Source organism: Xyrauchen texanus, chromosome 13 (assembly GCF_025860055.1).
Source record: "Xyrauchen texanus isolate HMW12.3.18 chromosome 13, RBS_HiC_50CHRs, whole genome shotgun sequence".
NCBI classification, from domain to species: domain Eukaryota; kingdom Metazoa; phylum Chordata; class Actinopteri; order Cypriniformes; family Catostomidae; genus Xyrauchen; species Xyrauchen texanus.
In genome coordinates, this window is record NC_068288.1 from 25704152 (window position 1) to 25717505 (window position 13354).

At 36.7% G+C, this 13354-nt stretch overlaps 1 protein-coding gene across 2 annotated transcripts in view; it reads right to left on the bottom strand.

The window, feature by feature from the left end:
* Positions 1-13354, bottom strand: part of LOC127654085 (inactive tyrosine-protein kinase transmembrane receptor ROR1-like) — a 185380-nt gene that overhangs the window by 73036 nt on the left and 98990 nt on the right. The window contains exon 1 of one of the 2 annotated variants that reach the window (XM_052141070.1): positions 7257-7381. The exons of the other annotated variant lie outside the window; for it this stretch is intronic. The gene's annotated coding sequence lies outside the window, so the exon portion shown is untranslated. Of the gene's footprint in view, positions 1-7256; positions 7382-13354 lie in introns of those variants that run through there. 2 annotated transcript variants of the gene reach the window in all.

Here is a 13354-nt window from a genome sequence, read left to right on the forward strand (position 1 = left end):
CGGAGGTACGTTTTGACCGCCAGGGGTTGTGAGTCTGACTCCGGTCCGCCTGATTTGAGGACCATACTCCGGTGTATCGGAAAACCATCTAATAGTTTTGAATAGTTTGAATAGTTCGAATAGAATCTCTCTCTCCTCTCTCTCTCTCTCTCACTGACACTCTGCCTTGGCCTTTTCCCTCTCGTTTAAATTTTACAGTGTTTTTTTGGGGGGGTACTACACTGTTACAGGAAGTACCCCCCCCATTTTAATTATTTCTGTTTCCCTCCACTTGTCCCATCCCTTGTCCAGGTAGATGGGGTTGACCCAGGGAAAGATAGGGGGGGTGTACGTCAAGCCAGGGGCTCCCCAGCCTGAGAGAACAAGGGAGGAATGTGGCAGGGCAGAGGGCGGGGCTGGGTTGTGATTATACACACACGGTCCCTTATCAGGCTAATTAAGCCTCCGAGAGGGATAAAGGCTGATGGCAGACAGTGGTGCGACGAGAGAGAGGTAGTTTACGGACATGTCCGTCATGTGCGTGTATGTCTTTTGCTTCAGTTTGATATTAAACTATTATTTATATTGTCAAGCCGGTTCTCGCCTCCTCCTTTCCATTGAACTGATTACAGCACTGTACAAAACATACTGTATTTTTCTACTTTAAATAATGGATTTGTATTAGATTTACACTACGTATGTGTATGTGTGTATGTGTATGTATGAAGGTGTTTGTCTGTGTGAATGTACGTATATGTATAATAATTTTTTTATTAATATCTATGTCTTGCTGCTGTTTTTGTATTGTTTTTTGTATTGTTGTGCACTGGAAGCTCCTGTCACCAAGACAAAATCCTTGTATGTGTAAGCATACTTGGCAATAAAGCTGATTCTGATTCTGATTAACATCTGCGGAATTGGGGACACATGCAGGTTCACATTTACTAAATCTGCCCCCTCCTGACTGCTCAAACCCCTAAAGGGTGTCTTGACAAAGCCTTCAATGTGATCAAATGCTTCTTATTGGAAGCATCCAGAGTTTCAGTGCTTTTGTCCCTCAATCAATAACAACACGGGGAATAGGCAACCTAGGCCGTAGATGAAGAGAGCATCTGGAAAATGTTTACGCTAATATTGCGCTGTTCTAATGTTATCACATGTCTTCATATAATGGATCATATGCTCCTGAGAGAGGGGCTCGAGAAATAGCGACAGCTTTGTAAGAAAATAGAATAGGTGGGTCAAACTGGGGAGCTAAGTATATACACATACTATATTGTCTGTTGGGGAGTTTGCTCTTTGAAGAAAAATAAGACTTGCAGTATGAATGTAAGCATTTCTGAGGTACAACAAAGCATATTTGGGCTGCTTTGAAAGTGAAAGTCTTCAATTACACTGACATTGCTCTAGCGCATCTATGGGATTTTAAACAAAAGCATATCTATGAGATCACAACCAGACAGAATAACAATGCACAAAGACAATAGTTCAGAGATGTTGTTTCAGTACAGTCCCATTGGGAGAGCATTGTGACAATATGTTCACTCTAAATTATAGATATTGATCAAATGAATCAGATACTATTTAAACCATCTTTGAGAATTTGATTAGCTTACAGTTACGGTTCTTATGATTTTACAGCCATTTAAATGCTAAAATGATATCAGATGGATCGTATAAATAGCCTTAAAACGATTACCCTTGAGATCAAATCTTAAAAGGCTTCAAATAGCCCATATGGACGAAACCTGTGTTGAGACATATGCTTATCTTTCAGTAAAAAAGTTAAATACTTCACATTTAAGCAAGGGCACACAGTCTATATGTATTCAGCTTGCTTTTCTTTAACTGGACACTGATCAGTTTTAACAGGCTCATATGGAACAAGCACACAGCAGTTAGTATTTTAAGTAAAGTGAACCAAAGTGCCCTTTCAGTGATATGATGAGCAATAATTTAACCCATTCTAGGTCCCTCAAATTAGAGTTGGAGTTTCTCTGGCTCTCTGGGGGGTTTTGGCCCATTGGTCTGTAGACTGATGTGCAGCAGTTCCTTTGATTCTGCACATCTGGAAAAACTGCTCAGTGGTTTAAGGCTGTCCACATACACTCTTTGAAATGAGCAGCCACTACTGACAGTCTACAGAGGCCACTTCTCCCCTGACAGAGTGGCCCCTCTCCCCCTCAAATATTCTGTAAGACTGTTTTATAAAGTATCATGCTAGTGGTAATAAAAGTTTGCATTTTTAATGGGGGTTATGTGTGTGCTGTGGTGGGTGGGTGAATAAGAGAGAAAGAGACAAGCAGAGAGAGAAAAAAAAGTGTGTGTACATATTTGTATATGTGTATGTGGGAGAGAAATACTGTAAAAGAACAAATGGAACATATATAAAACCTAATTTTTACATTTTCTGAAATTATGAAAGTGATGTTTACACATGCTAAACTTTCCACCATGTTGCTAGGGTGTTGTGGGTGGCTGCCAGTGCATTGATATCTGGTTGCTTAAAGAGTGATTTTTAGCATGTTGACAGAGCGCCTCTACCAAGGACAGCCTACAAGTTTGTGATGTCTATGGAGGAGATGCATCAGTGCACTGAATAAACTGCTTTTGTGAGGATACTGCTCATCACGTAATAAATTGCTAATTTTTGCTTTGTGTCTGCTAATCTTCAATATGTTTTACACAAACAAAGGTTTTTGGAATGAACAATTTTTGGAGTTTACTATGATAAAATTGCTGTTTTATAAGAGAAGACACCTGCTGAGGTGTCAGTTTATGGCTGTCCCCATTCATTTGTATTGCATCCGTAAACGGTGACTTACTTTCGTAACACGCCAGTTGACTGTTACACTCTCTCCTATGTTAAAAACGTGGAGGTAGTATCTCAGAGTAAAAGATCTCTAACAATGACGCAATTGCAAGGGTGTTCTTATTTGTTGATAGTTCTCATAGCCACAGACCAGTCATACTAAGCTTTGAGCATGCAAAATGTATTTATCTACTCACGTTCCTGCAATAATAAAAAACATGCAGCTTTCAAATATGTATGTTTTGTTTTGCCAAGAGATCAGTGTGTGACTTTGCAATCTTCTGTTGGTCGACATGTATATGAATACACAGAAGAGGTGCAAAGTGTAGTGTCATCGCAGCTTAAGTCAAAAGAGCCCAGTATATGACGTTCTGTTCCCAAGACATGTATCGGGCCACTTTTTAATTCAAGTTTATTCGAGTTTTTCATCAGTCAAGCAAAAGTCGTAAATCCAATTGCTAAGTAACAAGAGACCGATTTTACACCAAATTCTGATGATTTGTGCTTACGATTCTTGTCCGTAGAACAAAGTGGGTACTTTCTGTGCTGTTACCAAACAGAATTGCAAAAATAGTGACTGTTTTCAAACACTTTTCCCAAACACTTCCCCATCTGCCATCGGCTAGATATTCCCATCCCAATGATAGTCCTGCTCCAAACTCATATCATTGGTTGAGCTAATGGTGCTAAACCAGGATGGTTGGGATGTTTCAACAAGCAGCAATATTTTCATAGTGCCACTTTCTGGGCAATCAACCAACACATTGCTTACTATGTCTCTGCATATTAGTGTGGGATAGGAGATGGCATATTAACATTGTAAAAAATAAAACCTTAATAAGAGCAATAGTAATAGCCTAAGTAAGCACCACAAATTAACAAATGGAAATAAATGGACAAACACCAGACATGGGATTAAGACAACTGACAGAAATAAAGAAACAGAGGAAGACTGAGGTAAATGGTGGATGGTGGTCTGTTGTGCAATCAGTCTCTTCTGCTCAGTAATGCATCAGGGTGGATTAGTCAGCTCACAGGAGCTCATATATTAGACTGGTGGAATGTTTCCATCTGCCAGCCTCTTGCCTCAAGAAACCTGGCCCTGCTGAAGCCATCACTGGCCTGTGGTCTCACATCCCCAGTGATTCATCCACCACTTTCCTTTCCCTTCACGTGTTCTTGGTCTTTCTTCCGTTGTCATTCGTAAATTGTCAAAGGCTCTCTGCAATGTACACTGTGGATTTGATGGTGGTCTGCTAGGAAGAACTGCAAAACATATCAACCTAATGCAATAATAATGGCTATACATTATATGGTTATTGATGCTAACTAATTAGCTACATGAGGAGGAAACATTCCACTGTAATTGTAGCCCCAAAAGTGTACTAGAAATGTCAGCTCAAAGACTAACAGTGTGGTGGAGTTGAGTTAATATTCCCTGTGCATTTACAAAAGTATGGGATTAAAATAGTTTTGCTTAAAGGGATAGTTCACCCCAAAATGAAAATTCTGTCATCATTTATTCATTCTCAACACAAAAGGAAATTTTAACAAGGAGAATCTACCAGAATGTCCAAGCTGCTCCACTTTATACAATGAAAGTAGATTAAGACCATTAACAGTTACTGTCACCATTCACTTTTATTGTATGGAAGAGCAACGTGATCGCATGGGAATTCGTATGTATTCTTACGTAAAGTTTGGTTCTAGCAAACATACATACACTTACGTTTGCATAGACACCGAAATTTACAATACTGACGTATTGACAGCATCTAAACGTCATCATTTTACATAACACCTATAGAAACATATGTTTACAGATACTGTTTGAATTGATTAATATTGAATAATTCATAGAAATAATCAGCTACTAACATTTATAATCAATGAGATTAGTTAAATGCCATAACATATATTTAATGCAGCTGACATTATAATATGACATTTTATATAAATAATTATATATTAATTCTATTATTAAATTAATATATTGTGACAACAATTATTGCTACTGTACATTAAGCTACTTGTTACATATTTTTATATTGTTGAAATGTGGTTAGGTTTAGAGGTTGGGGTATGGTTAATGGATCTAAAGTATCTATAAAACAGTAAAAATGTACAAATATATTTATAATAAATTCCTGTATTCAAATATATTTGTAATGGATTTGTCAATATTTTAAATTTCTAAAGCTGTAAATACGTAAATCTATTTATGTTTTAGATGTTTTCAAATGTCCATATTGTATGTTTTAGTGTCTATCCAAATGTACAAACATGTACGTTTAAATATTACAAATATTAACTTACAAATAGCAACATATATATATTAATGAGTTCAGGCTGGGAAAAGAACAGCTTAGACATTCTGCTAGATAACTCCTTTAGTGTTACACGTGAGAGAAGATGTTAGATGTATTTGGAATGACATGACAGTTGATTAAATGGAAACAGAATTTTAATTTTTGGGTAAACTCCCATTTAAAGCTAATCAAACATAGCATACCCTCACCTTACAAAAACAGAAACAAAGCCATTGTGCAAAAGGTCAAAGTAAACATCATTTTATGACAGAACAGAAACGCTAGTCATTCATCACTCCTTGAACCCTAAAATGGTCGCCTTGACCTCACTTCTCTTGAGAGAGCACCAGGTCAAAGCAGGCAAAGGATGTCTGGTGACCCCCCCATTGACTCCTGCTAGGTGGGGGGATATGAGGAGGAGCAGACACGCTAATGAGTTTTACAGCAAGTCTACTCAGGTTTTGGAGCAGTTTTGTTCATTTGCTTGAAAGGAAGGACAAAGCTTAGCTTAGTCTGAAACGTAAAGCCAAAGAATGTGATCACTAATTAGGAAAGGAAAATCTAATTTAAAGTAATTTTCTGGGTTCAATACAAGCTAAACTCAATCAACAGCATTTGTGGCATAATATTGATTACCACAAAAATGTATTTTGACTTGCAGCTCCTTTTCATTAACAAAAGGCAAAAATCTGGGTAACAGTAAGACACTTAAAATGGAAGTGAATGGGGGCCAATCTATAATGTTAAAATACTCACTGTTTCAGAAGCATAAACCACAAGAAATAAGCAATATGTGTGTTAACATGATTTTAGTGTGATAAAGTTACTTATGAACCTTTCTGTGTAAAGTTATTGCCAATTTTATTGCCATGATTTTATTGCCATGATTGTCAACAAAACCTAAATCCCTAAAATGACTGTAAATAAATTACAATTTAAACAACTATACAGCTCAAATAATACATGAGTTTTAACAGAAGTGCTTTTATAAAATTAAAAGCTTCACATTTCTGTCTTTAAACCCTCCAAATTTTGGCCACATTCACTTTCATTGTAAGTGCCTCACTATAACCTTGATTTTTGCTTTTTTTTTTTAAGAATAAGAGGACGAGTCTAAATTATTTTTTGTGGTAATCAACATTATGCCACAAATTCTGTCGATTGACCTTAACTTGTATTGAACCTGCAATATTCCTTTGAAGAGAAAAATCAGCTAAAATAAACAATAACAGCAACATGACTGCACATCTGTTGAACAAATGGCAAAAGAACCAAATAACTAAAATAACTAAATTAAATTAACTTTGATTATATTAATATGAAAACAATTTGTAAATGTTTTCCAGAATATAATACCAGGAAATGCATACATCATGTTTTAATAGACAATCCCTCTGGTCTAGACTTTATGTGCTATGAGGATATGGAGCATTGCTGTGCCAACAAACTGTCAACGCTCAGTGAATCTCACTGCATTCACTCGGTATGATCTCACCATAAACAAACTCCTGTGCCCAGTTTTTGATATGATGATAAGCCCATTTGAGAGACAGGAATTAACACACACATATCCTACACTGACTAAGTATTTCTCTGCTTAAAAAATGTGTAAACCAGTCTAAGGAGGTTTGCTGGTCTTAACTGGTTTACCTGGTCTCCCAGGCTGGTCAAGCTGATCTTCCCGATCTCTCAGCCTGTTACTAACCACCCCAATTTAGACCAGCCTAGTTTAAGATGTCTTAGCTAGTTAAAGCTGGTCTCTCAGCCTGGCCATTTGCTCAAAACCCCTCTAAAACCAGTCTAACCAGCTTGGCCAAGGTGGAAGACCAGCTAGCCACAAAATAAAAAAGCGGTTTGCTGGACTAAGTTGGTTTAAGTTGGTCTCCCAACCTGGCCAAGCTGGTAATCAGATGTTTGACCAGCTGAAAATTGTCCAAAATCACTCTAAATTCAGCCCACAGGCCAGTCTGACCAGACTGGGAGACCAGCCAAGCCAGCAAACCAGCTTAGGCTGGTTTAATCTGTTTTATTTCTTCGTCCAGGCATGTTATAAACTACTGCAGTAAATCATTTTTAAATTCTCAACTAGTGCACATATTTCTGAAAAAAATACAATAATGTGATATCATAACAAGAGACAAAGTTAAAAGACTTACGAGTTATGTGAACTCAGTGAAGTGATGCCATCATAGTCTGTCATTATGATATGGTCTGTAATGTCAAATACAGCAGGAAATATTCTTGCAAAAATGTGACTTCTAGTTGTATGAGTATATTAAAGCCCTACTGAAGTACAAAGAGTATGTCATTTAAAATAAAGCAGTGCAAAAAGTAATATTGCTTCCATATGTGCTTGGAGAAAAGCCTCAAAGCACTTCTGAAATCTGAAAATGGCTTCCTTTTTTTTTTCTTTCTCCAATACACTGATTTTAGCTGTAAGTCTATCCAGGGTTTGGTGGCCAGTTTCCATAGAGATTGTCCCATAAGCATTGTGAGATCACACCATAGACCAGAGAGATCAATTCTTTGTGTCTATATGTCTTTCTCTAGCATGCAAACACATGGACATACACTTGTCCCTTTAAGTATTTGTACACTTAAAAAACTCTGCATTAGACAATAAAACAGTGAACCAAGTGGCATCTGAAAACAAACGTTGCTATACATTTTCTCAGATCTAACTCACTTTTCCAAGCCCTTTTGCAATTACTTAAAACACAATGGTCTCAAGATCAATTGTATGCAAGTTCACAGGTGTCCTAGCAGAGTAACCTATGTACTACATGTTCCACAAAGTTTGAATGATATGAAGACAGTTTTCAAATACATATCGTCTTAATTTGAATAATACATAAATTGTTCAAAACTTTTTCTTTAAAAATACGTTTTTTTTTTATATCGATACGGTATATTGTTATGTGTGCCTTAAGTGTCCAAAAACTCTGAGTCACTGTCCAAACAAATGCTTTTGAAAAGGCCACTGTGTTGTGAATCCTATCCCATCCCAAGACACTTCCAATGGATCAGAGCCATTGCAAATAAGACAGTGTCACTGCCAAAACCAGCAAATGTCCAGTCAGTCCACAGCTGAATGGACACTTGTGTCTCCACACCAAGGAGAAACAGACACAAGAGAGCGAAAAAGAGACAGGGAGGGAGAAATGGTGGTAAGATCTGTCCATATCCAGGGTTTCATTGATCAGCAGGATCAGAGGGGAGAGCGCACCATAAATCCACTGGAATTCCAAGCAGGAGCAGATAGGGAAAACAAAGCCTGTGCTTTCTCTTTCTCTATTTGTCCCATCCTCTAATCAGTCACATATGACCAGAGAAAGAGAGGGAGAGAGAAGACAATCTATCCAATCCAACAATTCAGAGAAGTAACTTTGCTAATAATGAGGTTTAAACTTTTTGGGGAAAGAGACAGAAAAACAATAAAACACATGTCCAAAAAGCTGAGATGATTCTAAACTGAAGAAGAACAGAACGTTGTATGGCTAGTTGTGTTTGTGTTTCAAACTTTTTTTTGGTGGTTCAGTGGTTTAGCTACATAACCAAAAGAGCTCAGTTCAATTAAGCACTAAACAACATTGATTGAGTGTTATAACAAGTGGCTACTACTACTTATTTTTATGGATCATCAGAATTGATTCATAATTACACAAAATGATAACTTTGGGAAACTGCTTCCAATAATAAAAAACTACTAAAAGTACAATAGTACCATGTTTTATAATTATTATTATTATTATTTATTTTATAATTTTTTTGGACATGGTGCCATGGTAATAACATGTTTTTTTGGGACATGTACTATGATTGTACTAAGATACTGTTTGAGGTATGATGGTACATGAATAAGGTAATCATTCATTACCATGCATATCTCAAAGTATCATGATCACCATCAGATACCATCAGTGTGCCATTTACTGGCAACAGCACTTATTGTAAGGGCCAAACTGAAACATTTACTGGCTTAAGGATAAAGATCAAGTACTTTTTACACATATTACACCTATTAAAAAGTTGCTATCGTCATAAATCCAAGAGTGAATTAGAGACATAGCCTATCTATGACAGGCCTAACAGCAGGAGAAAGAGAAACAGAGTCAGAAGAAGAGACTGCGTCATAGCAAAAATGCACAATTCTTGGCTAGAGTGACCCAGCTCTAGAGAACTGAGCAGTTGATTTAACCCAATAAAAATCCCTTATAGTTCTTTCAGCCCAGTCCGCCATAAATCCTTTCTACTCCGAGAGACATCCTACAGCGGGCTTGCGCTACACATATTTTACCTTTATGTCCTTTCTCTTACCTCTGTTTGCTCAGCTAGTGGATCCATTCACTCAGCAGGAGTTTTTCTGAAAGGTTCTGTTATTATTAAAACTGCTTGCTTGAGTTTTCACATGAGCACATGATTGACTTGATTTCAGATGATGTTTAAAATTGGTTTGTGTCTGAGAAAGACTGATATTTTTATCAAAATTATATAATACATATTTAAATAACAATTTCTAAATAACTAAAAGCATGAAAGCATGAAAGCATGCTTCTATCGTGCAAAAATATTCTTGACATACTTTTCGGGGAATTGTTTCTAAACACTACAACTGGTCATACCACATTACAGTGGCTAGTTTGTTTCCTGTTTTCCACTGTTTAATGACTCGTTTATCATTAAAATATATCCATACTTAGCTGCGTCTGAGGTTTTACTCCGCAAGCGTAATTAAGTTGCCATTTGTCTATTTGTCAGTTCAGTCAAACATAGGCCATCTTTTCTGTGATTATGAGGCTGAATCAAAATCCCTTGGGTTTTGCCCTGTATCTAGATGAGGTTTAGCTCTATTTTAGTTTGGATTATTTTAGGTCTAAGCAAAGAATGCTTAGTTATCAACTTACAGTACCATGGGTAGTGTATAACAAGGCTAAAGGCCCTCCTTTTAATTAGATTTTCTCCCAAAACACTAAAGGTGGCTCCCTCTAGCCATGAATCGTGCATTTTTGTTATAGCACAGTCCCGTCTTCTTTCTCTTTCTCCTGCTGTTAGGCCTGTCGTTGATCTGTTTAGTCTTTAATTTACACCAAACTCAGTGTAGAACATGATGCCATCATGTATTAAGTTGGATTTATGGTGAAAGCAAACTTTAAATAACTGTAAGATGTATAAAAAGTACTTTACTGTACTCCACTCTAGTAAAATACTTATAAAGAGGTCATTAAATACCCAAAGTGACTAAATACACAGAGAATTGGTGCATAATTCGCTGAAGTGGTTACTTTGAATATGTACATAATTGTTACTCAAAAATATCTTATGTAAACGGGTCATTGACAAATAACATTTTACAAGGTGATAAATGTTATAAATCTTTTAAAAATCTTTGAAACACATGTATGTAGTTCGTAGAAATGAAATCTTTGAGTCAGTGTTGGTTTCACATATTTTTGACATTCACAATCATTTTTTTAAAGGTAAAATATATTTACAATTTTTGAGTCAAGAATATCAAGAAGTTTTTAGAAGGGTTATACCAAATGACCTGAACAAAATGTGTCTATTTATAAAAATGTCAAAATATTAATATTTAATGATATGACAAAACAATATATTTTTTTTAAATTCCCAAATGGTTTTGAGGGTCTAAAAGGGCCCTCCCTGTTTTAAGTGGGGTTTTTTCCTATTTGTTTTTGTCAAAAAAAAATTGCCACTTACATTTTGGTTGCACCACATGATTATGATTTGGTGAACAAAGTGTTTTTAAATATCAATTATACCTTAAAATAATAAAAAAAATCTTTGTTTATAATAATATAAATTATAAAGGATTAAAGATTATTTAGCATTACTCATGGCAACATTTCTTTTTTAAGAATTTCAGCTTTTAATGAAAACATTTTTACTGCATCGGTACGGTTACACCACATGATATTTTTGTACTTAAAGCTAAAGTTTAAAGACTAGAAATAATATAAACATTTATTTGAATTCAGTAACAGAAATCATTTTCATCACAGAGGTTTTGTATAAATTCTGTAATGTAATGTATTTTTCAATTTGTAATGTTCTTTTGAATAATGAAGTAGATCTAGAAAAATTGTGTCACGTCATGGCCTTATACACAAATTTTGTAGCTCCAAAAAAAAAAACATTTGCACTTCCCGGACTTCGAAGGTTGCCTAAAAAAGTGCTTTTGCCAGAAAAAAATCCAAAGGATGTGACGTTTATGCGTGCTCCCAGGAGCCTTGCCTCAGTAACAGCTTCTCTTCAGTCAGGTCAGGTATACAGGATAAATTTAAGCAAACACACAGGTTTCTTGATCGTAGTACAACATATGACATACAAAACATACAATAGTCCAATGTAAGTAAACTGTCTGGTATAGTTTGGTAGTATGTAGCTGTATGTGTGTACCAGTATGCTATGTTAGCTGATAAGTAGTTTTAGTTTAATCTCAAAGTTTGTAGTAAAACAATCATAAATGTGGAATTTTAATTATGCTACCTCATCTGTCAGCATGATGCCAGTGAATCACTTTCAACCTTTGTACGTTACATCATTGTTTTGGATGCTCTCTTGGGTCCTTACGGAGTGTGTGCACGAGCACGAACATGAGCAACAGATAGCTGGCTGCAGTACACTTAACAGCCACAAGTGTCATTAATAACAAGGGTTTATGAATCTTAAATAGTGCACCTTTAATTTATATACATTCAGACCCCTTACTGTTTTCCCACATTTTATTATGTTGCATCCTTATGTTTAAATGCTTTAAATAATTATTTTCACATATTTCTACACTCCATACCCCATAATGACAAATCAAAAAACAGATTTTTGTTAGCGTTGTACATTTATTAAAAAGACAAAACTGAAAAATCACACTGACATAAGTATTCAGACCCTTAACTCGGTACTTAGTTGAAGTACCTTTGCCAGCGATTACAGCCTCAAGTCTTTTGGGGGATGATGCGACAAGCTTTGCACACCTGTATTTGGGGATTTTCTGCCATTCTTTTCTGCAGATCCTCTTAAGCTCTGTCAGGTTGGATGGGGACCGTCGGTGGACAGCCATTTTCAGGTCTCTCCAGAGATGTTCGATTGGGTTCAAGTCCGGGCTCTGGCTGGGCTACTCAAGGACATTCACAGAGTTGTCCCTAAGCCACTCTTGTGTTGTCTTGGCTGTGTGCTTAGGGCCATTGTCCTGTTGGAATGTGAACCTTCGGCCCAGTCTAAGGTCCTGAGCACTCTTAGGTATTCATTATGTATATCTCTGTATTTTGCTGCATTCAGCTTTCCTTCAAAACTGACCAGTCCCCCAGTCCCTGCTGGTGAAAAACACCCCCACAGCATGATGCTACCACCACCATACTTCACCGTTGGTATGGTATTGTGCACATGTATACTAATTTAAAGTATTTTAGAATAAGGATGCAATATAACAGACTATGAAAAAAAGAAGGGGTCTGAATACTTTCTAAATGCACTGTATATTTTAGTCCCAACGTCTCCTTAAAATTGTGTTTTTAGGAGAAATCTTAGTTAGAGGCCAAATAATTCTACTGTTGCAGACTGATGTTTCAGGAAGTACCACATCTAAACCCTGTGCTATGCAAATACCCTAGGGAACAAAGTGTGTGTGTGTGTGTGTGTGTGTGTGTGTGTGTGTGTGTGTGTGTGTGTGTGGACTCCTAAGGCCCAATGTCTTCCTGAAGAACACTGAACAGCACTGCAGAGCTGAACAAGGTCCATTAGAGCTCATCAAGAGACTGCCTTCACAAAGAGCAATTACAAGCACACGGAACCATGAAGCTTCCTGGAGTCCTGCCAACAACATCTGATTTCCATGTTTCCACCGGACAGTTGACCTGCCTAAGAAATGGATGCCAAATTAATTGCTAAAACCCTAATTCAATTCTGTATGGCTGAGTGAGAAAGTTTATTTTGTCTCCAGGTCTATCAGAAGTAAGGCTACACATTTAGCAAGGGCAGCAATATGACAAAAATAAGTCAAGATTGCTGCCAACATTCCTGCACAACCTATACTACAATTACATACAATAGATGGATTAATGAATGGAACATTTACAGTAAATTGCTGGAGAGAAGCACAGTGCAGAAAGCCTGTCCAACTACTAGAGATACACAAACAAAAGACAAATTCTTGTTTATTTTAGCATTTCTGTGGAGCTATGTTAAGTGCACCAGATATTCCCACTTCAGTGCTACTTTTAGTGCCAAACCACTAGAT